This window comes from Bos indicus x Bos taurus, chromosome 1 (assembly GCF_003369695.1).
Source record: "Bos indicus x Bos taurus breed Angus x Brahman F1 hybrid chromosome 1, Bos_hybrid_MaternalHap_v2.0, whole genome shotgun sequence".
Classification (NCBI taxonomy): Eukaryota; Metazoa; Chordata; class Mammalia; order Artiodactyla; family Bovidae; genus Bos; species Bos indicus x Bos taurus.
In genome coordinates this window covers 149261553-149286776 of record NC_040076.1, presented here as the reverse complement: position 1 = coordinate 149286776, position 25224 = coordinate 149261553, and the positions used below count along the sequence as shown (strand labels likewise).

At 46.3% G+C, this 25224-nt stretch overlaps 1 protein-coding gene across 2 annotated transcripts in view; it reads left to right on the top strand.

Moving 5' to 3' along the window:
- KCNJ6 (potassium voltage-gated channel subfamily J member 6) overlaps nucleotides 1-25224 on the top strand; it is a 331877-nt gene that overhangs the window by 207937 nt on the left and 98716 nt on the right. The gene's annotated exons all lie outside the window — the stretch shown is intronic.

Genomic DNA, 25224 nt, shown 5'->3' with positions numbered 1-25224 from the left:
CAGAAGACAGAGCCCATGGCAATGTGCGGAAAGCTAGGGGGAAACAGCCGTGGATGGGGAGGCAGCGGGGCTGGGAATAACTGGAGCCCTCCCCACCCGAAGTGCCAAAGGAGGAAGCAAGATAGAACTCTGGGAGAGAGGACCACTGAATGGGACTGTGCTGGTATGAAAGAAAGAGCAATAAGTCGTGTCTGACTCTTGCAACCCCATGGACTGTGGTCCGCAAGGCTCCTCTGTCCATGGGATTCTCCAGGCAAGAACACGGGAGTGGGTAGCCATTTCCTTCTCCAGGGGAACTTCCCAACCCGGGGATCAAACCCACATTTCCTGCATTGGCAGGTAGATTCTTTACCACTGAGCCACCTGAAAAGCACCTTTTCTCACTTAGGCCAGCAGTTTGGCTGCTCCTTGGAATCAATTTCATTCACAACACGCTAGAAGGAGTAAGCGTTGCTAGGTGGTATAAGTTCCCGTGACAACCCTGTCCAGTGGAAACATAATGCCAGCCACTCACGCTAACTTACATTGTCTAGCAGGCAAATTTAAAAGGAAAATTAAATGGGTGAAATTAATTAAATGGGTGAAATAGTGATATGCTGTATTTAACCCAGTATAATAATAGAGTGTTATCATTCTAGTGCAACCAATAGAACCATCGATGATACATTTTACATTACTGCATTATTACTTTTCACGTGACAGCTTCAAAATCCCCTGCTTAGTTTGCACCTACAGCGCATCACACTTTGGCTCAGACCCATTTCAAATGCCCAGCAGGGACACGTGGCAGGTAGCTGCCGTATTAGTGCAGATCTGTGAGACCACAAGAGACCAAGGAACTTCCTGACCCGCCCTCTGGGAACCACCACCACAGTGTTCTCTCCAGAAAAAGTCAGTCATTCTTCCCAGATGAAATGAGCCCATCAGTCCATCCAAGTGGAACTTGCGGACTAAAAAGGATCTCTTTGTTTTGCGTGTATCAAGAAGTTTTTAGAAGTTACCATATTAAGTAAGTCTGCAGAGTCGGACACAGCTGAGTGACTGAGCACACGAGTAAGTCAAAGACAAATATATGACATTGCTTATATATGGAATCTATAAAAAAAAAAAGATACAAATGAATTTATTTATAAAACAGAAACAGACTCACCGACCTAGAAAACACACATGATTACCAAAGGGGAAAGGGATAAATTAGGAGTTTGGGATGAACATATACACACAACTAATTATGGAGTTTAGCACAAGGATCCATAGTCGATATTTTGCAATAACATATAACGGAGGGGTTTCCCTGGTGGTCTGGGAATTGAGACTTCAGCTTCCAATGTGGGGAGTGCAGGTTCGATCCTTGGTTAGGAAGCTAAGATCTCACATGCCTCAGAGCCGAAAAATCAAAACATAAAAACATCAGAAGCAAGATTGTAATAAATTCAATAAAGACTTTAAAAATGATCCATCTCAAAAAAAATCTTTAAAAATACATATAATGGAAAAGGATCTAAAAAAGAATATATATATATATATATTCTTATAGATATAAAAGAACATATAATCTAAAAGAAGAATATATAGATAAAAGAATATATATCTAAAAAATAATATATATATATATATATATAGTGTGAAAGTTGCTCAGTAGTGTCCGACTCTTTGCAACTCCATGGACTATACAGTCCATGGAATTCTCCAGACCAGAATACTGAAGTGGGTAGCCCTTCCCTTCTCCAGGGAATCTTCCCAACCCAGAGATCGAACCCAGATCTTCCAAATTGCAGGCGGATTCTCCACCAGCTGACCTGTGTAGTGTTGGTCGCTCAGTTGTGTCCGACTCTGTGACCCCATGGACTGTAGCCCAGCAGGCTCTTCTGGCCGCGAGGATTTTCCAGGCAAGGATACTGGAGTGGGTTGCCATTTCCTCCAGGGGATCTTCCCAGCCCAGGGATGGAAGCCGGGTCTCCTGCATTGCCAACAGACGCTTTACCATCTGAGCTCACGTTGCTACACCCCTGAAACTAATGCAACTTTGTAAATTACAATGTTTGAAAATTTGAAAAGAAAAATCTAAAAAAGGAAGGTATTCGTTTTTAGGGCTGGTACAGGAGACTGAGCTGACATGTAATCCATTGTGCCTTATGTAATTAACAGCATTCTCTAAACCAACACAGGAGTCACTAAAGCAAACACACAAGCAAAATCTCTCCTGGTCACCTGAGCATTTAGTTGAAAAGTATTTCTTAGGACTCGGGGGAAAGGAGATAAATTGGAATATTAGGTTTATAGTTAGGAGCACCAGCATTTCTGAATTTATGATAAAAGCCAGAAGTTTGCAAAGCTGGATAAAACCTGACTTTTCAAGGACACATCATTTGCAACTGTTGACTTCCATGGGCAAGGCAAAGTCGAGAGAACACAGATTTCTATTTTTCCTTTTAAGAAGAGCAAATGTAATTACTTCAGTGTAGGTATTTGCGTGGAGAATTCAATCAAGTGACTTTAAAGAAATCAAATAAACCTTGGCTGGAGAATCGAAGGCAAGAATGATTCAGTGGGAGGCTGAACTGAGAGCACAGCACTGCTGATGGGCCCCAGGGGAGGAGCACAGAAGCAGGAGAAAATGTAATTTTAAAAGGACCATATCCCAAGAGCATGAAACCCAAACAGCATTGCAGCAGACAGACCACAGGGGCAGAGAAGCGTGAGACCATTTGCAGTCTATGGGCTGTTAATAAGTCAGCCTCGGGAGATACACAACACCAAATGGGGCATCATAGTTGCCCCCAAGGGCTGCCTGAAACCATGGCCCATGCCAGCTTCTGTGGCAGCAGAGAATCAGAAAGAGCTTACTGTTTAAAAAGAGCCTGATGGACTTCCCTCGAGGTCTAGCAGTTAAGTCTCCACACTGCCACTGCAGGGGACACGGGTTCAATCCCTGGTCCAGAAGCTAAGATCCCACATGCCACCCAGTGCAGCCAAAATAAATAAAGTGAATATAAAGAGCATGGTGTGGACATTGAGCATGCACAGCGTCAGGAAACCTCCGAAGCCACTGTCCCAAACCCCTCCCTCCACCCAGCTTCCCTGAGAGCTGACCAGGTGCAGAGTCACATCAGCGAGAACATTTCCTCCCTTTTGACCAAAAGCAACTTCCTTGAGAAGCACATCTCAGCCACAGAGACTTCCAAACCCATCCAAATGCAGACTTGAAAACCTAGGAGCAGACTGGCCCTCCGTCCCCAGTCGGAGCCATGCAGGGCTTCACCAGCTTTACTGTGCAGTCATTTGCAGCTGGTGGCAGGGCTTCCCTGGTGGCTCAGATGATACAGAATCTGCCTGCAATGCAAGAGACCTGGGTTTGATCCCTGGGTTAGGAAGATCCTCTGGAGAATACTGGGACTACTCCAGTATTATTGCCTGGGAAATCCCATGGACAGAGGAGCCTGGCAGGCTACAGTCCATGAGGTCACAAAGAGTCAGGCATGACTGAGTGACTCACAAATACAGAAAACAGTCCAGAGCAGTGGCTTAATGGACAGAGAGCCTCAGCTGGTGTTCCGACCTCTTCCCCAGAACCCACTCAGGCCCCACCCTCACTAGCTGTGAGAGGACCGGAGGGAGTTGACAGTCCGTTCTCCAGACCTCTCTCCCTCCCAGGACAGAAGACTCAATTCGAGACCTGCTATGGTCAGCGCTGCCCAAAGTTGTTCCAAAATGCAAGGTTGCTGCTTGGGAAAACTGTGTCTTCCTTTTAGCAAAACGACACCAGAAAACAACCAAAACCGGCAAAGAACTGCAGAGAAATTGTCCTTTTGACATGCCTCCTGCTTCACTTTACAAAGGCACTTGATTTTGCAAGAGACACACACAGTCTGAGCTGGAAGAAGGAGGGAAATGCAGATTATTTCCAGTGGCTGATGAAAATTCACACAGTACTGCGGACTCAAGCGGGGAGTCGTCCTCCAGGAGTAAATGAACGGCAGGTACCGATCCAGTCCACTTCTGGCCGCTCTAACCCCAAAGGAGACCTTCTTTTCCAGCAAACTCACGCAAAGCGGGGCAAGATGAAACAGGTCTTCACTGGGCATTGGGCCCGGATGGAGTGGGGGCCTCAAGGAAGGAGCAAGTCGTGCTTTTTAAGGAAACTGCTGTGCACCTCATGACATCAGTGCCAACCCGGGAACGCTAACATCACAAAAGGAAAAAGACGGCTCTCCCCAAGGGATCCGTTGGGAAACTGACGTCAGAAGAAAAGCCTGCTGTCAGCCAGCCAACCGCAGCAGCCCGTAGTGGCAGCTGGTGTCTAATTTGCATAAGGGCCCGATGAAGATGGCACCTCCCTTCCAGGGACTGTGAAAGGCTGGTTGGAGCTCACGGGCATTCATCATAGTCACTGGTTATGAAGCAGTAGCCAGAGGTCCTAAGCTGGCTTTGGCGCGGTGGTGGGCACTGGAGACGTAGCAGTGAATGGTACGTGAACAGGGAGCTGGGCGGACAGTCCTCACCTCTGTCCACCTCTCCATGAGGCCAGTGGCCCTGGGCAGGTCTGCCAACGGGCTCCATCTACCAACTGCCTGTGTGATTCTCAGGCTTGAACAGACGGGGAGTCATGACCTTCTGGATTTTTACCATGCAATATGACTTTTTTATAGGTGAAATCCACATAACATGAAAGCTAATCTTCTCTTTTCTTCTTCTTTTTTTCTTTTTGCTGCATGTCAGATATTATCTGCATGTGAGATATTAATTCCCCAACAAGGGATCAAACCCAGGCCCCCTGCAGTGTAAGGTCGGAGTTTTAACCACTGGAAGCCCAGGAATCCAAAAACCTAATTTTTTTGAAGCAGCTTTCAATAATATTTAGTCCATTTACAAAGTCATGCAACCAGCATCTCTATCAAGTTCCCAAACCTTCTCATACACCCCTCAGAAGAAAACCCCTTGCCCATTAAGTTGACACCCTCCCCTATTCCAACACAACCTTTAAAAGAACATCTTCTGCTTGTGGTACATATACACAATGGAATATTACTCAGCCATAAAAAGGAACACATTTGAGTCAGTGCTAATGAGGTGAATGAACCTAGAGCCTATTGTACAGAGTGAAGTAAGTAAGAGAGAAAAACAAATATAATATATTAACACATACGTAATGGAGTCTAGAAAGATGGTACTGATGATCCTATTTGCAGAGCAGGAATAGAGACACAGACATGGAGAACCGATATGTGGACACAGTGGGAGAAGGAGAGGGTGGGATGAATTGAGAGAGTAGCCTTGAAACGCATACATTCCCATGAGTAGAACAGAGAGCCAGTGGGAATCTGCTGTATGTCACAGGGAGGTCAAACCTGGTTCTCTGTGACAGCCTAGATGGGTGGGATGGGGTGGGAGGTGGGAGGGAGGTTCAAGAGGGAGGGGACATACACCTACCTATTGCTGATCCATGTTGATGTATGGCAGAAACCAACACCATATTAAAGCAATTATCTTCCAGTTAAAAATAAATAAAATTTTCAAGAAAGAACATCCTATTTAATTCCCCGAAACTGTCTCCCCTCACTCCCTCCCTGACCTCAGTCCAGCTTCTAGCCACAGAAGAGCGTGGTGTCCTCAGGCAGGGGGTTAGGTTTTATTCATGCTTACATCCCCAGGGCCTTAGCACAGGGTATGGCTCCCAGTTGAAGTTGTGGGAGCAAAATCATAAAAACAGGGTGCTGAGCCTGCACTTAAGATATCAGGAATGCAAATTTCAGCTCCTCTGAAAGTACTTCACCCTAGACTCTATGGCAAGCTCACCCAAGGCCTAAGCTACCGGGGAAGCCAGGGAAAGCCAGGAGTGAGAACCCTCCTTCCTTCATGGTGTCTGGACCCCAGGAGCATCCCAAATGGCACATCCATAGATGGGCTCCATGTCAGCATCCCCTCTCCCTGCCGGAAACTCAGCCACGGGCGGTCCATGGGATGCTGGAACATGATACGTCACAGCACAGAACAGCAAGCACTTTTCAGGGACAGACATTTGACTGTGGCAAACTGTCGCCTAAGATCCCATCTGGCTCCAGTAATAGCAGCACCTGCTGCTCTAGGGATGGGGCTTTGGCCTCAACACCCACCTGCTGCGGGCCTTTCAGAGCAAATGTCTTTTTCTCATCTGTCTGCAGCCGTGGGTCTGCACCAAACAAGGACTTTGTCCCTTTAAGCACCTCTTCTGCCCCGTGGCCCCACACTGTGTCTCTGGGGGAGGGTTTGGGACTTGCCCTGACCTTTTGGAGTGGGGTCAGGTCTGGATGGGGCTTCCGGGATGACTCAGCGGTAAAGTATCTGCCTGTCAATGTGGGAGACTCAGAGTCAATCCCAGGGTGGGGAAGATCCCCTGGAGGAGGAAACGGCAACCTGCTCAAGTGTTCTTGCCTCGAAGATTCCATGGACAGAGGAGCCTGGGAGGCTACAGTCCACGGGGTTGCAGAGAGACAGATGTGACAGTGACGGAGACGCACACACACTGGTCTGGATACTGCCCTGGCCTGGCACCAGCTTCCCCCAGAGGGGCGAGCTTTGGGGGAAGGGCTGGAGGCAGATAAACACCCGAAAATGCCCAAAGCCTGGGTGCTGAGGTCTGGGGCTCCCCGCTCTTCTAAGGGGTGGGACCATGCTTGAACATGGAAAGATTGCACTCTCAGACCCACCGGGCAAGACGCACTGGGTAGAAACAGAAAAAGCAGTGCTATGCATTGTAGGTGATTCCCAGCCCCAGGCGGTACCCGGTTCTGGTTAAGTGATTCTATTTTAGAGCCTTGACTTCCATCTACCCTCTGAGTCTAGCAACAGAGGCGCAGGTAACCTCCCATTTGTGTTAGAGAGTCTTCCTTTTATTGGGATAATATGTCACTCATCTTGGCTCGTCCCTGAGGGACTGAGTCACATCTTTCTTTCCTGAGCCAAGGGGAGGGAGGAGGAGCGTGGGAGGAGAAACTCCAAGAACAATAGGGATCCTGAGAGTCAGGGAAGCCTGCAGCACCAGCCGTGTCAGCCAAGCAGAGGGCGAGAGGGGCCAGCCCTGAGCCAACAGTAAAGAGGGCCGCGTGTGGACCCAACCGTCTCCAGACCCCACTGCACCCCAGGAACCAGCAAATGTGCATTTCAGATAGACGGTCCCCAGACCTGAGATGTGCACAGGTTGTCCTGAGCCGAAATGAGCTTGGGGAATTTGGGCGGGGGGGGCACATTCAAGCAATTACAAATTACATCCATGATATATTCTTATATTCCCACTCCAGTATTCTTGGCTTCCCTGGTGGATCAGCTGGTAAAGAATCCACCTGCAATGCGGGAGACCTGGGTTCCATCCCTGGGTTGGGAATATCCCCTGGAGAAGGGAACGGCTACCCACTCCAGTATTCTGGCCTGGAAAATTCCATGGACTGTATAGTCCATGGGGTCGCAAAGAGTCGGACATAACTGAGTGACTTTCACTTTCATATATAACAGAATATAACATATTATAATAAAATATGTATAATTTATAACATATATAACATTATTTGTTGTTCAGTCGCTAAGCCATGTCCCACTCTTTGCAACCCGCAGCTTCCCTGTTCTTCACCATCTCCCAGAGTTTACTCAAACTCATGTCAATTGAGTCAGTGATGCCATCCAACCATCTTATCCTCTGTCATCCCCTTCTCCTGCCTTCAATCTTCCCCAGTATCAGGGTCTTTTTCAGTGAGTCAGCTCTTTGCATCAGGTGGCCAAAGTATTGGAGTTTCAGCTTCAGCATCAGTCCTTCCAATGAATATTCAGGGCTGATTTCCTTTAGGATGGACTGGTTGGATCTCCTTGGGAGTTTTTATGACACAGGAATTGGCAGACTCTCCAATCAAGGCTTCTCTTCTCCCCTCCCCCAGTGGAGCTGCTTTATCAGCATAAGAGGGCTCTTAGCCCAACTTACAGTGTCTCATGGACTTGGAGGGCGTGGCAGGGGGCTCTGAAGATTCCCCATGTCCTGCTCTCCGCTCTGTACAATTCTTGAACCAATGTCCCCTTTGGGGAACTTTTGAGGGTTCCCTTCTCCACAGACTGGAAGGGGTGGTACTTTTCACTCCACTCTTCCAAGTGGGAACACCTTGAACCATACCCCAACTCTCAGCCCTAGGGTGAGGAAATCCACCTGATATGGCTTATAAAGTAATCTCCAGACAGTGAAATAATTATGAAAAGAAAGACTGTGGTATTCCTGGAACCCGGCAAAACAGAGAACCGGAAGCCCACATCCAGACTAGAGATTGAGATTCTGCTTGTCAGCATCTCAGAGCCCTGGACAGGCATCACACGGTGACTGCGACAAATGAGAAGAGCACTTAAAATACAGGAGACTGCAGGAGATAGAGCCAGTGAGACCGGCCGCCTGCGGGATCACCTGGCAGGCTGCCTCCATCAAGTGCCATCTCGAAGAGAGCCCAGGATGCAGACACAGGTTCACAGGAAGCCCCCGGGGTGTCCAGGGCGTTGAGGTGGAGGTCAGCGAACCGCCACACCTACCTGTCTGATGCAGGCTAAAATTCTATTTTCTTTACTTCCCAGGGAAAACTACATGCAGTTTGCTTCATTAGATAGAGACCATTCAAAAATACATCAAGCTTCTTTTTTTAATGTTTTTAATTGATTTACAGTGGTGTGTTATCTTCTGATGTAGTTTCAAAGTGATTCATATATATATACATATATATATGTATACATATAGTCCATGGGGCCGCAAAGAGTCGGACATAACTGAGCTACTGAGCACACATATACATACATTGACTTTTATATTTTTTCCAGTATGCTTTATCATGGGATGTTGAATATAGTTCCCTGTGCTATACAGTTGGTCCTTGTTTATTTTATATACAGTGCTGTGTATCTGTTAATCCTAAGATCTTTGTTTATCCCCTGCTTTCCTCTTTTGAAACCATAAATTTGTTTTCCACATCTGTGAGTCTGTTTTGTAAACAGGTTCATTTGCATCATATTTTAGATTCCATACATAAGCGATATCATATGATATTCATCTTTGGCTTAGTTCATTAGTATGATAATCTCTAGGTCCATCCGTCTTTTTACAAATGACATTATTTCATTCTTTTCAAGCTTCCTTTTAAAAGAAATGTCTTATCTCATCCTAAAAAACAACTGTAGATGGAAATTATTTTTCAGGATCAAAGCTGGTGGGGTAGGTTGTCTGCCAGCAGTCCTTGGGGAAAAGGCGCCGGGAGGTGGGGAAGTAAGGCCTGTGGACCAAGATAGGGGACCAAGTGGTTATCTGAGGACTTGAGGCCCCAAATCCAGTGCATTTTCCCTCCACAAAGCCCTGGCTAAGGACCTGCTCCTTTCTGAGGACTAAGGCAATGACTGAAACGAGCAGGCTTCTCTTCAAAAGACTCTGAAATGCCAGCAGCAGATTTCTCCAGGACAACACAGATTTAATGAAACACAAAATGTAGGCCTTTTGCACTCCAGCCAGAGCTTCACCAGGAATTTAAACCACATCTCGATAAAAGCGATGCAGTTTCACCCTTGCAGAAGTTAGTCAGAAGCAATCCATTCAGAAGATACAAGCCTCCATAGGAAGGGGGGACATCAGGTTGAATCTGATCAAAATGCTAACAAACTTTGAGTGTCAAGTTAAATGACACGATCCCTATAGATGGTGCAGTAAAGGTGAAGATGAGGGGGAAATGATACAGGGAAATAACTGTTTTCTTGTATACTTAAATATACCTTATTAGAGCAAATACCCTGAATTCTGGTCTCCAAGTCACTCCCACAGGTAACAGTTGGAGTCTCCCAACAAGGGTTTCACTGCAAGGACCAGTTTTCCTGAAGTTTCCATTTACCTGGTCACTGCTCAGAGTGAACTACCAGGAACTTTCTCCTTCTTTTTATTCCTTTTTAATTTTTATTGGAACATAATTGCTTTACTATATTCTCATAAAATCCTAAAGGAAATCAACCCTGAATTTTCATTGGAAGGACTGATGCTAAAGCTGAAACTCCGATACTTTGGCCACCTGATGCAAAGAGCCAACTCATTAGAAAAGACCCTGATGCTGGGAAAGATTGAAGGCAGAAGGAGAAGGGGACGACAGTGGATGAGATGGTTGGATGGCATCACCGACTCGATGGACATGAGTTTGAGTAAACTCCCGGAGTTTGTGATGGACAGGGAGGCCTGGCATGCTGCAGTCCATGGGGTTGCAAAGAGTCAGACATGACTGAGCGACTTCACTTTCACTTTGCTGCTTAGTCCAACCAGAGCCGACCCCTGTCTCTGACATGCTGGAACGTTCTAAGTCTCTTGCTCACCGAATAGCATGCATGTTTAAAGAGATAACTAATAAGAACTAACGTATAGCACACGGAACTCTACACAAAGGGAACTCTACTCTACTCTGTGATGACCTAAATGGGAAGGAAATTCAAAAAAGAGGGGATATATGTATATGTACAGTCCATGAAGTCACAAAGAGTTGGACATGACTGAGCGACTAACACACACACAAGGCTGATTCACTTTGCTTCATACTTTGAATATTAATCAATTCACTTTGATTCATACTGACACAGCAGTATGAAGCACCTATATTCCAATAATTAAAATAAAAATGCAACAAACTAGGGAACACTACCAAAATGAAGCAGAATCACAGATATCAAGAACAAACAGTGTAGAGAGGGGAGGAGGGAAGGGCAACACAGGGGAAGAGGATTAACAGGTACAAACTATTAGGTATAAAATTAGTCACCAGCATATATTGTACAACAAGAGGAATATAGCCAATATTTTATAATAACTATAAATAGAGTGTAATCTTGAAGCATGCACCTGTAACTAATCTAATCTTGTACATCAACTATACTTCAATTAAAAAATTTAAATTTAGAAAGGAGGAGGATGAAATAAATGATACCCACAGTTTGACAAGGCAGGCAAAGCACAGACTGGACCTCAGCCTCTTGCTCCCCTCCTCCGGGCACCCTATGCAGTAGGCAACCTACACAGCTGCGTGCGTGGTCCTGAGAGATTCTTAAGGGTCCTGAAACAAGGCAGGACCCTGCAGTCCTTTTCCCCACCCCAGGCCCCAGGTTCTCAGCCTGCCTTTTTCTAGGGAAAAACTTTAGCCAAAAAAATAAGTTTAATCAGAGTAATGAGAGCATGCAGAAACAAAGGAAAATAGTCAAAGATGATCAAATAATAGCCATCAAACATAGTCAAGGACTTTTAGTTCCTTCTCAAGGACTATAGATAATATTCTGAGCCATATCCTGTGAGCTGTCATATAGATACTGAAACCCCCACCAGATGGAAGAAGTTAACTACATGGTAACCAGACTGTAGCCACAACATAAGCTGCCATGGTTCTGAGGGTTGGCCTCAAGGAAATGGAAACAGACAGACCCTGGAACTAAAGACTGGGGCTTCCCTGGTGGCTCAGACTGTAAAGAATCTGCTTGCGATACAGGAGACGCAGGCTCGATCCCTGGCTCTGGAAGATCCCCTGAAGAAGAGTGTGGCTAACTCACTCCAGGATTCCTGCCTGAAAATCCCATGGACAGAGAAGCCTAGGGGACTACAGTCCATGGGGTCGCAAAGAGGTAGACACGACTGAACTGTACTTAAAACAATCAAGATGACATCACCAGACCACCAATGACCAGTTTCAAGATGTCTGTCAGAGATGACTATGCCATTTCTGCATGTAGCCCCCTCCACCTGTCTATAAAAGCTCTTGCTTCCTGCTTTTCCAGGGGGTCGTGGGGGGAGGGGAGAGTCTGCCTTTAGAGAGATATCTGCCTTCCCTGCCCCCAACGCCCTGGTGGCCGGCATCCAAAATCAAGCAAACTTTCCTTTCCATCAACCTGGCTTCTTCGTTAGCTTTTCAGCTGTGAGCAGTTGGACCCCAACTCTCGGGAACAGTTGTAACTATCCAAGGTTCTGATTCTTCAAATCCAATGAGAAAAGAAATCACGGTATTGAATGTTGGTCTCCTTTGTCCTGTCCAAAGTGAACTGTCATTTCCCTTCTCGTCCAAAGTCATACCCACGTACAAAGCAGCCAGGGCCAGTCCTCTGACCTTGCAGAGGGTACTAGATATTCTAAATTGAGGTTCATGTGTGGAGCCCCCGAGTTAGGATTTTTAAAGGTGCCCTCTGCCCTTCAGTTTCCATCACATCTTCCCAGTGGAACACAGTAGCTGTTCTCCTACACATGCACACAAACACACACACCTGTGACTTAAACTTTCCAGTGGTCTGAATTTCTGATCATTATAATAGTCTTCCATTGTTACAACAGCTCAAGATAAAAGACAAGTAAACATGACTTCACCTCCCCATGACACATCAGACGTCGGTGACAAGTGAAGAAGAATCATCACATAAGGATTTATGCAGAAAGACAAGCATCATGGCAAGAGGACCAAAGCCAACTGCTGATTTTGAACTTTAAGCACCACTTGTAACTACAGCTCTGATTGTTTCTCAGATGTCTTCCAGTCATCAATGGGAGCATAAATGGAAAACTGCAAGAATGACTCTAACAGGAAAACCCCACCCTGTCCTATCTCTGAAGCATCATCACCTGCAATTATTTATTGCTGTTTATAAACCTTCTAGAGAACAGAATGGCAACCCACTCCAGTGTTCTTGCCTGGAGAATTCCATGGACAGAGGAACCTGGGGGGCTACGGTCCATGGGGTCACAAAGAGTAGGACACAACTGAGCAACTCTTCTCATTTAGGAAATAGATATGCTTGTCTTTTTGTTTACACAATTTACTTCTTTATTGTGGTAAAGTATATATAACATAAAATTTACCATTTCAGTCATTCTATAGAATCTACATTTTCGTGACATTAAGTACATTCATATTGTTATGCAGCCATACTATCATTCAACTACAGAATTCTTCATCTTCCCAAGCTGAAGCTCCATACCTGTTAAACCCTAACTCCCCATTCCCTCCTCCGCCAGCCCTTGGTACTTTCTGTATCTAAGAACCTGACTATTCTAGGAAGCTCCTATAAGTGAACTCAAACATTTGCTCTCTGTGACTTTATCTCACTTAAACCATAATATCTTCAAGGTTCACCCGTGTTATCCCGTGTGTCCGAATTCCCTTCCTCTTTAAGGCTTATCAATTCACCTGCTGATGGATTCTTGGGGTGCTTCCACCTTCTGCTTGTTATGAACAGTGCTGCTGTGAACAGGAGGGTACAAGTTTCTGTTTATATGTGCCCTTCATGAGCAGTGAGGATGAGGAAAGCTTAGGCTGATCTCTGATTATGCAGAGTTCAGTTATTTGCATTGTGAGATGTACATGCAATTCAATAAGTCTACTGAAGTGCAGATTGTTTTTTAAATTCACACTGGAAAATGAGCCCATCTAAAGCTCCTCCAGGACACGAAGCCTGAGAGAGATGTCGCCAAGATTCCCTCCCCATCCTTCTCTCTTCCTCTCCATTCCACACCTGCCTCTCAGGAGGAAACAGACATGCCCATGGCTCAGCAGGTCAAGAATCTGCCTGCAAGGCAGGAGACACCGGTTTGATCCCTGGGTCAGGAAGATCCCCTGGAGAAGGAAATGGCAACCCACTCCAGTATTCTTGCCTGGGAAATCCCATGGGCAGAGGAGCCTGGTGGGCTACAGTACATGGGGTCTCAAACACGACAGAGCTTGCATGCACTGCACCCTGCCCCCCTCCACCTTTGCTCTCAACAGTACTTTGTCTTGATTTACAGTCCATCAGACATCTCACTCCTCCACAGCTTCCATCCTTGTAGAGTCAACCTCTCCCCTTTGGCTTCTTCTCAGGATATAAACATGCCCAAACTCCCCTGGTTCAAAGTCACCAACTGCATTAATTTCCCATGGCCACAACAAAGTAGGTGGCTTGAAACAACAGAAAAGTCTCCTCTTTCATTTCTGGAGGCCAGAGTCGGAAATTAAGGTGTCAGCAGGGCCGCCTTCCCTCCAGACACTCTAGGGGAGAATCCCACCTCACCCATCGGCATCCAGGGGCTCCAGGTGTTCCTTGGCTTATGGCCACATCACTCCACTCCCCAACCTTCCCACCACATAGCCTTCTCTGCCTGTCCTTTTCTGTCTCTTATACTAATTGGCTTTGGAGCACACCCTACTCCAGAATGATTCCATCTTAATCCTTATCTGAATTATAGCTCCAAACTGGACTCTTGTTGTTGCTTAGTCACTGAGTCATGTCCAACTCTTTTGCGACCCAATAGACTATAGCCCACCAGGCTCCTCTGTCCATGGGATTTCCCAGGTAAGAATACTGGAGTGAGCTGAAATTAGACTCTACTTACAAACAAAGTCATAGTCTGAGGTTCAGGTGTGCATGAATTTGAGAGCAACACCATTCAACGCTTGTAAATCCCAATTGCCAAGACCAATGGACATGGCTCAGTAGCTGTCTGCAGCAATTGTTTTGATTATTTAAAACAGAAATAGCCTTTTATTTCCTACAGATTTTTCAGATTATAGAGTCATTAAGGGAAAGTTTTGATGTAGAAAAATTGAAAGAAAGCAAAAACACCCGCAAACTTACAGCTCTTAGAGACTTACCTAAATTAACATTTTGGATGACATTCTTCTACACTCATTAATATAAGACAATATATGCAAAGTAAACTGTATATTTTATTATGTTTTTTCACTTAAACTATGGCATAGACAACATGCCAGGTTGATAAACACACACATTCAATAAATAGATGCAGATGCTTGCTATGTGTCAGGCACGTTTTCCAGAGCCTGAGATCTAATGGTGAATAAAACACACATAGATCTTTGCTCAGAAACTTCCTTTCGGACAGGGACAACCAATAATAAGATTATCAACATGATAAATAACCTCCTTGAAGATGAAAAGTGCTGCAGAGAAGACAAGCAGTAGCATAAGGAAGAGCAATGTGAGGAGTGAGTGGCGTGATTGAGACTTTTAAAAGAGGAGGGAAGCGCCTCATTAAGAAGGTGACTTCTGCACAAACAGCTGAAGACCCCCAAACACTGGAAAATCATTTTCAATGACCGCATAGTATTCCACTGGTTATACCTGCAACAGTATATTTATTTAACTGGTGCTCCATGGGTAGATATTTAAATTGTCTCTATTTTTTAACTATTATAGAAGAGGCTGCAATATCCCCTGCCTGAAAGTGAAAAATGAAAGTGAAAGTCGCTCAGTTGTGTCCAACTTTTTGTGACCCCATGGTCTATACAGTCCATGGAATTCTCCAGGCCAGAATACTGGAGTGGGTAGCCTTTCCCTTCTCCAGGGGATCTTCCCAACCCAGGGATTGAACCCAGGTCTCCGGCTCTGCAGGAAGATTCTTTACCAGCTGAGCCACAGGGAAGCCCATGCCTGTGATATATAAATGTTGTAAAATTATTTTCTTAGGATAAATATCTAGACCCAGAATGGCTAATACACCTAATCATTTCTAAATTGTGAGAGCTACTGTCACCCTGTCCTCCAGGAAGACTTCGCCGGTTTATGCATCCAATAATATATGCAAATTCACAGTTCTACTGACCTGCCATGCACACAAACTCCACATACTGAATTTATGGTCTATTTTTAATGAAACTAACTTTAGAGTTTAAAAAATGTTATTATATTTGCACTGCTTTCACTTTGCCATGTTTGAACATATGCTCCTCAGCTCTGTGTATTTCTTCGTTTATAAATTCCTTATTTGCTTCCTTTGATCATTTTTTTTTTCCTATGGGGGTATTCATTGTTTTTGTAAATCGAGAACATTATGTGTGAAAATATTTTTCGTGGTTTATCTTCTTGCTTTATCTCTCAAACACATAATTTTTATGTTGGCAAAACATCAGCATCCCAAGATAGTTTTTGAGACCCCATGGACTGTAGCCCACCAGGCTTCTCTGTCCATGGAATTTTTCAGGCAAAAATATTTGAGTGGGTTGCCATTTACTCCTCCTGGGGGATCATCCTGACCCAGGAGATCAAATACACGTCTCCTGCGTTGGCAGGTGTATTCTCTACCACTGAGCCACCTGGGAAGCCCACGAAAGAGGGAAAGGACACGTCACTTTCCTCCAGCTGTCCCCATGGTGTGTGCGTCACACCTGCCACCTCAGGTAGCCCTCCACCCCTCCCGTCTCCCATCCGTCCCTTCCTCAGGACCTTCTCTGGCTCCTCTCCTTCTGACTCCATTCTATAGTTGTTTTCCAGACTCTTGTCTTCTGTACCTCTACTCACGCTACAACCTCCCAGGGAAGAGAGAAGCTTTCACCATACCCATAGTTACACTTCCATGAGTACGTGCTGCTGCTACTGCTGCTAAGTCACTTCAGTCGTGTCTGACTCTGTGTGACATAGACGGCACAGACGGCAGCCCACCAGGCTCTGCCATCCCTGGGGTTCTCCAGGCAAGAATATTGGAGTGGGTTGCCATTTCCCTCTCCTGACCACCTCCAAATCTAGAGCTTGGTCTGGTCCCTGATAAGCCTCATCCCCACACACTTGATTTCCCACAGGTGCAAGCACGTGCGTGCATGCTCAGTCATCCAACTCTTTGTGACCCCGTGGACTGTAGCCCGCCAGGCTCCTCTGTCCATGGGGATTCTCCAGGCAAGAATACTGGAGTGGGTTGTCATGCCCTCCTCCTGGGGATCTTCCCGACCCAGGGATCAAACCTGAGTCTCCTGCATTGGCAGGCGGATTCTTTACCACTGAGCCACCCGGGCACCCCACAGAAGCAAACAGATACTTTCACTGGAAACATCATCCTCTGCCTCCAGGTCTCAACCATCCTGCCATCCCCCATCCTCCTGGCTGCTCCCCTCCGTGGCCACTAATCTCCAGATTATTTGAGTTTTGCTTCTTATTCAGCCCAGATCCATTGCCCCATCTTCACCCTCATGGCTGCTGCCTTAATTTAGCAGCGAACCATCTCTCTTTCTTACCAGCATCCTATTAACACAGAGGTCAGTCAACTGTAGACCAGTGAGTCAAATCCAGCCTGCAGCCTCCCTCTGCACTGCCCATGAGCTAAAGATAATTTTATATTTTTAAAACAGTGTAAACAACTTTTAAACTTTTTTTTGATGTGGACTATTTTTTAAGTCTTTATAGAATTTGTTACAATATTGCTTCTTTTTTATGTTTTGGGTTTTTGGCATCAAGGCATGTGGGATCCAGCTCCCCAACCAGGGATCAAACCTGCACCCCCTGCATTGGAAGGTGAAGGCTTAACCACTGGATTGCCAGGGGGAGGGGGAAAAAAAGAGTATGCAACGAAGATCTATGTTGTTTGTAAAATCTAAAGTATTTACCATTGGCCCTTTACAGAAAATATTCACAGACCTTTGCCTGCAATCTATACTTCATATCCACCCCTCCAGTGGTCTTGTTGCAGGAAGGGGGACCCCTTCCAAGGCCCAAAAGTGAGCTCTTGTTTAACACTCAGAAATGAACTGCCCGAGGAGACACATGTGCTGAGAAAGCAAGAGATTTTATTGGGAAGGGGCACCCAGGCAGAGATCAGCAGGTTAAGGGAACCCAGGAGAACAGCTCTGCCACGTGGCTCGCACTCTCTGGTTTTATGGTGATGGGATTAGTTTCGAGTTGTCTTCGGCCAATCATTCTGACTCAGAGGCCTTCCTGGTGGTCACGCCCTGTTCAGCCAAGATGGACGCCAGCGAGAAGGATTCTGGGAGGTGGTTGGACACGTGGTGTCGCCCTTTGACCTTTCCTGGACTCTCCCGGTTGGTGGTGGCAGCTTATTAGTTCCATGCTCCTTACCAGGACCTCCTGTCGTAAAACAACTCATGCAAATGGTTACAAGGGCGCCTGGCCAGGGTGGGCAGTTTCAGTCAGTGTGCTTCCCCTAACAGTCTCAGACCCACACACGTTCCGTATACCCACTGCTCCTCCCAGCACAAGCATCCCATGGGATTCACTCATGATTTCCTTAGAGTAGGGTGAAGCAAACGTCCTCATTTCTACGTTACCAGACACTTGGGATGGGACACCTTCAGATCAAGTACTTGATCATTCCTTAGCTCCTTTGTGCTAAATTCCATCAGTCATATGCCAGGAGAGCCTCAACATTTTGTTTGAAAAATACCCTTTTTTTTCCCCTTCTGATGGTAAAAGTAATATAAACTCATCCTAGAAAATTTGGAAAAAGTCAAAACTCTTTTAATATTTATTTATTTGCTGCCTAGGTCTTTGTTGTGGCACACAGGATCTTTGCTGTGGTATCCAGGCCTCTCTCTGGTCATGGCATGTGGGTGTTCCCTCTGTGGTTTGCAGAGCTCTGGCTCTAGTTGAGGCTCAGGCTCAGTAGTTGTGGTATGTTCACTTAGTTGCCCCAGGGCATGTGGTGTTGTAGCCACGTTCCAGGAAACAAACTCACTCAGAAGGACAATGCAGATGGTGGAGTGCAGTTTATTACACCAGCGGGCCCAAGGCAGTCCTCTTAGCCAAGAAGCCCGACCAGTTTTTGTGAAAACCTTATATACTCTAAGTGTGCATCCCTAAATCCCCTGAAACTAGTCTGAACAAAGGAAAAGAAAGGTACAATCAAAGTTAACCCATGATTCGTATGCCTTAAGCCTAGGCAGTTAACAGTGGACAATTATCAATAGTCCTGTGGTCATACCCCAATAAGCATAATAGAATGTATGATTCTATTCGTTTACACAGATAATTAGGGTATTCTTTTAGGCCACAGAGAATCAAGGTACGAGTCCTGGGGCTCTTCCATCCAGGGGGCCTGGTTTTCCAGTTGGCATGTCTTTTCCATAGATACTGGGCATAGAGCTCAAAGTCCACAGTCCAGCCCAAGGTGGAGTCCTGCTTTCAAGATGGAGCCTCTTCTGTCTGTTTCCTCCTTCAGTGGGATCTTAATTCCCCAACCAGGGATGAAACCTGCGTCCCCTGCACTGGAAGGAGGATTCTTTACCACTGGACCACCAGGGAAGTCCATAGAATATTTAAAAGGGAAATTAGAAGCCCCCTAAGCCCCCCTCTCAGAAGTTCCCTATTAATATCTGCGTGCATTTCCTTCCAGTCTTTGATTTGGTCTCTGCCTTTGAGATCCACCCTGTTTTTCTGTGGGATTTTCCCCCATGATAATAGAAATTCTCAAAGGGCTCCTTGAACACTCTCTTAGGCACCACAAGTTTCCCCCACAGAATTCGTGTAGTAGAATTGCTCATCAGAAGAACATTTCTACTGACCTGGAGCATCACAGCAGCCTCTGTCCACAAGCGAAGCCCCCAAAACTCAAGGTGATTCTAGTGGTTCTTCGACCAGGTCCTTTCCAGCTTGTAACTCAGTCATGTGTTGTTTCTTTGAGGTTCAAGTTCACCATCAGACTATTTTGCACCTTAGCTGCTGCTGCTAACTCACTTCAGTCGTGTCCGACTCTGTGCGACGCCATAGACAGCAGCCCACCAGGCTCCCCTGTCCCTGGCTAGTTTAACGTTAATTAATCATCTTTCTAATGTCTTTCTGAGCTAAGTCACTCAGTCTTATCTGACTCTGTGACCCTATGGACTATAGCCCGCCAGGCTCCTCTGTCCATGGGATTCTCCAAGCAAGAAGACTGGAGTGGGTGGCCATTTCCTACTCCAGGGGATCTTCCCAACACAGGGACCCAACCCCCATCTCTCGCGTTTCCTGCATTGCAAGCAGATTCTTTACTACAAGCACCACCGGGGAAGCCCATCTTTCTAAAAAGGAGAGAGAAAAAGAACGGGGAGAAGGGGTTGGCTTTTTCACACAGACCCACATTTACTCTGAAACAAAAGACAGAAAAGCAACTCGGGTCAAGGAAACCATCAAGATCCCGGGCCCCGCTTGGGTCATCCTTTTGCATGCTGTACAGCACTTCACAGTTTGCAGAGAGTTGCACTACATCATCTCTGGGCAAGCCACGTGCCGGATGCAGAAGGACCGGGGCAGTGTTCTGACTGGCAGTCTGATGCGCATGCGCTTGACTGGGGCCCAGGGCAAGTGCCGGCAGGGCGGTGGTCGGGCTGAGAGGTTGGCGGGAGAAGTCCTTTGGATCCCAGGCTGTGCAGGAACAGGAAGGATGGTCTGTTGTACCAGCCACAGCTGCAGCTCTCCCCGCTGAGCAGCTCAAATGCTCTTACCAATGCAATTCACATCACCCCCTCAAATTCACACCTGGGATTCCAAGAAAGAAAGAAATGTTAAGAGCCATCATTAACATTGTTTCTGTATTCCCCCCCCCACCCGCCACCCCCGTGCGTATTTGCATTCGTGCCCACAGGCGCTGAAGCAATGCTCACAGCTCAGACCCGCCATGGCCCTCTCCCCTCCCCAGGCAGGGCAACCCGCTCCAGTATTGTTGCCTGTAGAATTCCATAGACTGAGGAGCCTGGCGGGCTAGTCCATAGGGTCTCAAAGAGTCGGACACGACTGAAACGACTGAACACACCTCCCCAACCTAGGGCTGCCTGCTTTTGCTCGGGACAGGGCCTTGAGGCTGGGCCACTCCACACCTGACTCTGACTACTCCTGGCATCACTACTTACTTGACACTCTAGATTGAGTCTCCTCTATGCTCCAGATACTCTTACCTTCTATTGGCTTTTCCTAGTTTCTCACCTGTGTTCCTGTCCCCCACCAGGTGCTATTAAGCTTCCCATCCCATCTTCCCTGGGATGGATCTCACCTGCACACACTGCCTCACCTGGCTGAGGCTGTCACATAGTCCAGGCTCGTACGACTCACCCACTACAGGCCAATAAGTCAGGAGATGAGTTGTGGGAGCAAGGAATAGTGAGTTTATTTGGAAAAGCAGCAGACTGAGAAGATGATGGACTAGTGTCCCAAAGCACCATCTAACACAAGTCAGAGTTCGGATTTATTTTATACTGAAAGTGGAGGGAGCGTGGTTGGTTGTTGCAAACGTCTTGGTGTCGGAATCCTTTGCTGTTGCCGCTGTTTGTATCGGTCCAGTCATGATGATCCTAGAAAGCTCCAACAAGACAGACGTTATTCTCAGTTCTACAACTTTTGATCTCTAGATCAATGAGCATTACACCTTTAAAGGTCAGAGCTTTGAGAATGGGCTACCCTGTGTATTTCAGGCTATGGGCAACATTCTTAGCTTGTAGCAAAAGCAATTGAATCCAAAGGATAAAGTAAAAGAAACCAGTGCAACGTGGAGTCAGATTTGTTCTTCCCTACTTCAAGGCCACCTTTCCATTCCACTCCCTGGACCTTTAGCTTTCTCTGCTCCCATTTTTGTTCGTTTTTAAAAGGCACTTAAGTAGCATATGCATTGACACTTTTTTCCCTGACACACGACACAGACATTCGATTAACCACGTGCTAGTTCGTTACGGTGTCAACTGAAAAAACGAAAAACAGCACAACCTTAAGGCTAAGAGTTATGTTTTATTCAGAGGGCCGACTGAGAACTTCAAGCCCGGGAGGCAGTATCTCAAGTAACCCTGAGAGAACCACTCCAAGGAGGTGAGGAGTGGGAGCTAGAATATGGACGAGTTTCGCAACAAAGGGCATATAATAGGGGGGAAAAAAGATGAGAGTTAATAAATGAAAACTAGATATCTCAAGCTCAGGAATTGAGTACTTTTCTACAAATGGGAAAATGCAAGCGTCTGAGCTTACTGAAATCATTCCTTTGACGTTCTCCTCAGCTGTCTGGGAACAGGAACCTGTGTTTCACATCCTGAGTTTCTGCAGGGCTCCCTGTGGGGAGTGGTCACAATTTGATGGCTGCTAGATGACAAGTATTCTTTGTTTCCTTCCTGAGTTCCCTCAGGGCTCACCGTTGGAGGGCTGCAATTGCTGCTGACCGTGACATTCTTTGTTTACTGACAAGGCAGGCAATATTTTATTTCTCGCTAGATACTGTTAAAAAACAAAACTCAGCTGAGTACCTTTGAAGATCAAATTGGCTTTATTCAACAATGCACAAACTAGGCAGCATCCTATTTAGCAGACAGACACTAAGGGTTCTGTACAAACTGGATGATTTTTAAAGGTCTAAGGGGATGGGATAAGAAGTCGTAAACAATAAAGGATTATGTCAGGCAAGATCACCTGCTTTACGGGGAAAGTAGGGGTCCCTGTGGGAGATTACCTCATCTGTGGCTAGGAAATTCCAGACTGACTGGTAAAAGGTCACATTTCTGGAGCGACTGAACCTGGGGTTAGGATAGGTATTCAGTCTGCCTTGGCTGATACAGAGCTTAGCACAAGGGACTACATGTGGGGAGACCCTTGTTTCTTTTCAACAACATCAAACCCAACACCCCGTCTTCACTCTCTTCCTCTCTCCCGGCTTTTTCCCACATCAGCCCTCCGAGAACTCTTCTCTCTCTTTATCCATGTCAGTACCGATGCCCATAGCATTAGAGAGAAGGCTCAAGTCAAAATGTGTACCTGTTTAAACACAATTATTTTTGTTTCTGGTTAGATGGCAGCTTTCTGCCACCAGCTGGGGACCCAGGCCCCTCCATCTCATGATTCCATCATCCATCCTACAAGGGGCAAGACCAGAGGAGGGGGCATACCCATTATTTAAGACCTTGGCCCAGCAGGGCACACCCACTCCTAGTGGGCCAGAACTGGGTGCGTGGATGCCCCTCCATGCAAAGGAAGCTGGGAAATGTGATCCAGTCCTGAGCTAGGAAAAGGGGGAAAGTGGGTTTGTAGGATCAACTGGCAGGCTCCCAGGACTGCCCAGAGCAGTTACCTCTGTTCGTGTAGGTCCAGAAACTCACTGACCATTCAAACAGGAAGGTTACAAATGAGCCAGAAGAGGGAGAAGACAGCTTCAAACTGGGGGCTGAGGTGAGTGTAGGTTCCCTCCATGACATGTGAACGTGTGGAAGATCAAAGAAAACTGTTGCTGTTGTTGTTGAGTTGCCAAGTCATGCCCGACTCTTTCATGACCCCATGGACTATATCCCACCAGGCTCCTCTTGTCCTTAGGATTTCCCAGGCAAGAATACTGGAGTGAGTTTTGCCATTTCCTTCTCCAGGGGATCTTCCCAACCCAGGGATCAAACCCACGTCTCCTGCATTGACAGGTGGCTTCTTTACCATCGGAGCCACCAGGGAAGCCAGAAAACTGCTAAGAGTCAGCTAATCTAACAAAGCCACCCTCTTCCACCTCAACACTCAGGGAAACAAGACCCCAGGATGACTCTGTATAGGCAGAGAGCTCCCCACCTGGGGCTAAGGTCAGACCACACTCCAGGTCTCCAGACAAGAGTGCCCAGCCTGGCTGATTTTGAACTGAGTTCAGCCCACATGAAGTCAGAGTTAGAGACTCCATCTCGGGCAAAATTAGCAATGAGAGCTCAGACATGAAAACCCCTGCATCAAACACCCTGCCTTGCATGGGATGCTGGCAGTGAGCAGGGACATTGCCCATGACTTCCATCCAGATCCCCCAACACCATCCACCCTGTCCCAGTCTCAGCTGCTTCCTTTGACTCTTGTCCTGGTATCTGTTCTGTTCTAAGAGGAAAAAAGACAAGGCTCCTCCTCTACAAATGAAGAGTTACTGAGGGCAGTTATCTAAACGTCAAAATGATCTCACCAAACATTGGACTCACAGACCAGATGCTGCTTCTTCCTTGTGCTGAAAATAAAAATAGATCCATGGGATTGATTATTAAGGAAACTATCCAACCATGAGCAAGGTTAATCCATAAGATAAGTTGGTACCACTCGAGTCCCATCCCCAGCTGCTTGCTTATTCAGATAAATGCATTCTCAACAGTTTTTCTCCTTTAACCAAGGGGAGAAAAGGCACCCCAGAGTCAAATGACACAGAACACAAGCCTGAGGGAAGAAACTGCTTCTAAAACTTTCAGAAAGCTTTAAAATTATTGGCTGAACAAGAAATTTCACACAGTGGTTTATATGTGTTTCATAGCAACATCGATTCTAAATGTCCCCTTGCACTCGGATTCCAGGAGAGTCTTCCTAATGCTCCGTCATCAGATGATTGTACCAATGCATTAATCATGAAGGCCAGCAGAAAGAGTACAACCACAAGCCAAAACGGCAGATGTTAAATGTTGAGGCAGAAACCAAATCAAATACGTAAACATATAGAAAGAGAAAGACATGCCCCACGGTGCTTTTAACCTTGGCATCGCCTTAGGGTAAAATGCATGCATGTGAAAGTCACTCAGTCATGTTCAACTCTTTGCCACCCCATGGACTGTAACAGTCCATGGAATTCCACAGGCCAGAATACTGGAGTGGGTTGCCATGCCCTCTTTCAGGGGATCTTCCCAACCCAGGGATAGAACCCAGGTCTCCCACATTGCAGGCAGATTCTTTACCAGCTGAGCCATAAGGGAAGCCCAAGAATGGAGTAGGTAGCCTATCCCTTCTCCAGGGGAATCTTCCCAACCCAGGAGTCCAACTGGGGTCTCCTGCATCGCAGGCGGATTCTTTACCAGCTGAGCTATCACGGAAGCTCATACTTACCAATAAAAACGAGAATTTTTTCTACTCTGAAATTTGACTGACAATTTAAAGAGTTCACTCAAAATTCTTGCCCCTAAAATCAAGGAGAGTAGCAAAGGGACAATAAAAAGGAATGTTTATTACATGTCTGTTTCATGTAGGCAGATATCATGCACGTGGTTTTGTTTAACTTTATAATAACCCTATGAATTGGCTATCATGATGACCGTTTTGTACATGTGAAAACTGTGGATCAGTCAATGAATTCTAATAGTCTATTGGTCTACTCAGGCTGCCCTAACAGAACCCTACAGACTGGAGGGCTTAAACAGCAGCAATTTGTTTTCTCACAGTTCTGGGGGCTGGAAGTTTAAGACCAAGGTGCCAGCAGGATTGGTTTCTGGTGCCCTCAATCGGTTTGGAAGACCTTTCTTCCTGCCTCCTCTCTGTGTCCTCACATGGCCTTTCTCCGCAAACACAGCCCCGGTGTCTCTTCATTTCAGTAAAAGAGCACAAGTCCTTTTGGATTCGGGCTTCACCCTTTTGCACTCATTTAACCTTAATTATGTCCTCAGAGGACCCATCTCTACAATCCGTAACAGCACGACCAGGAGCCCACAGCCACTGAGTGGTAGCACCAAGGCTGTCTGGATCGAAACATTTCTTTATCCGGAGTGTGCTGTTTCTCACATACCACAG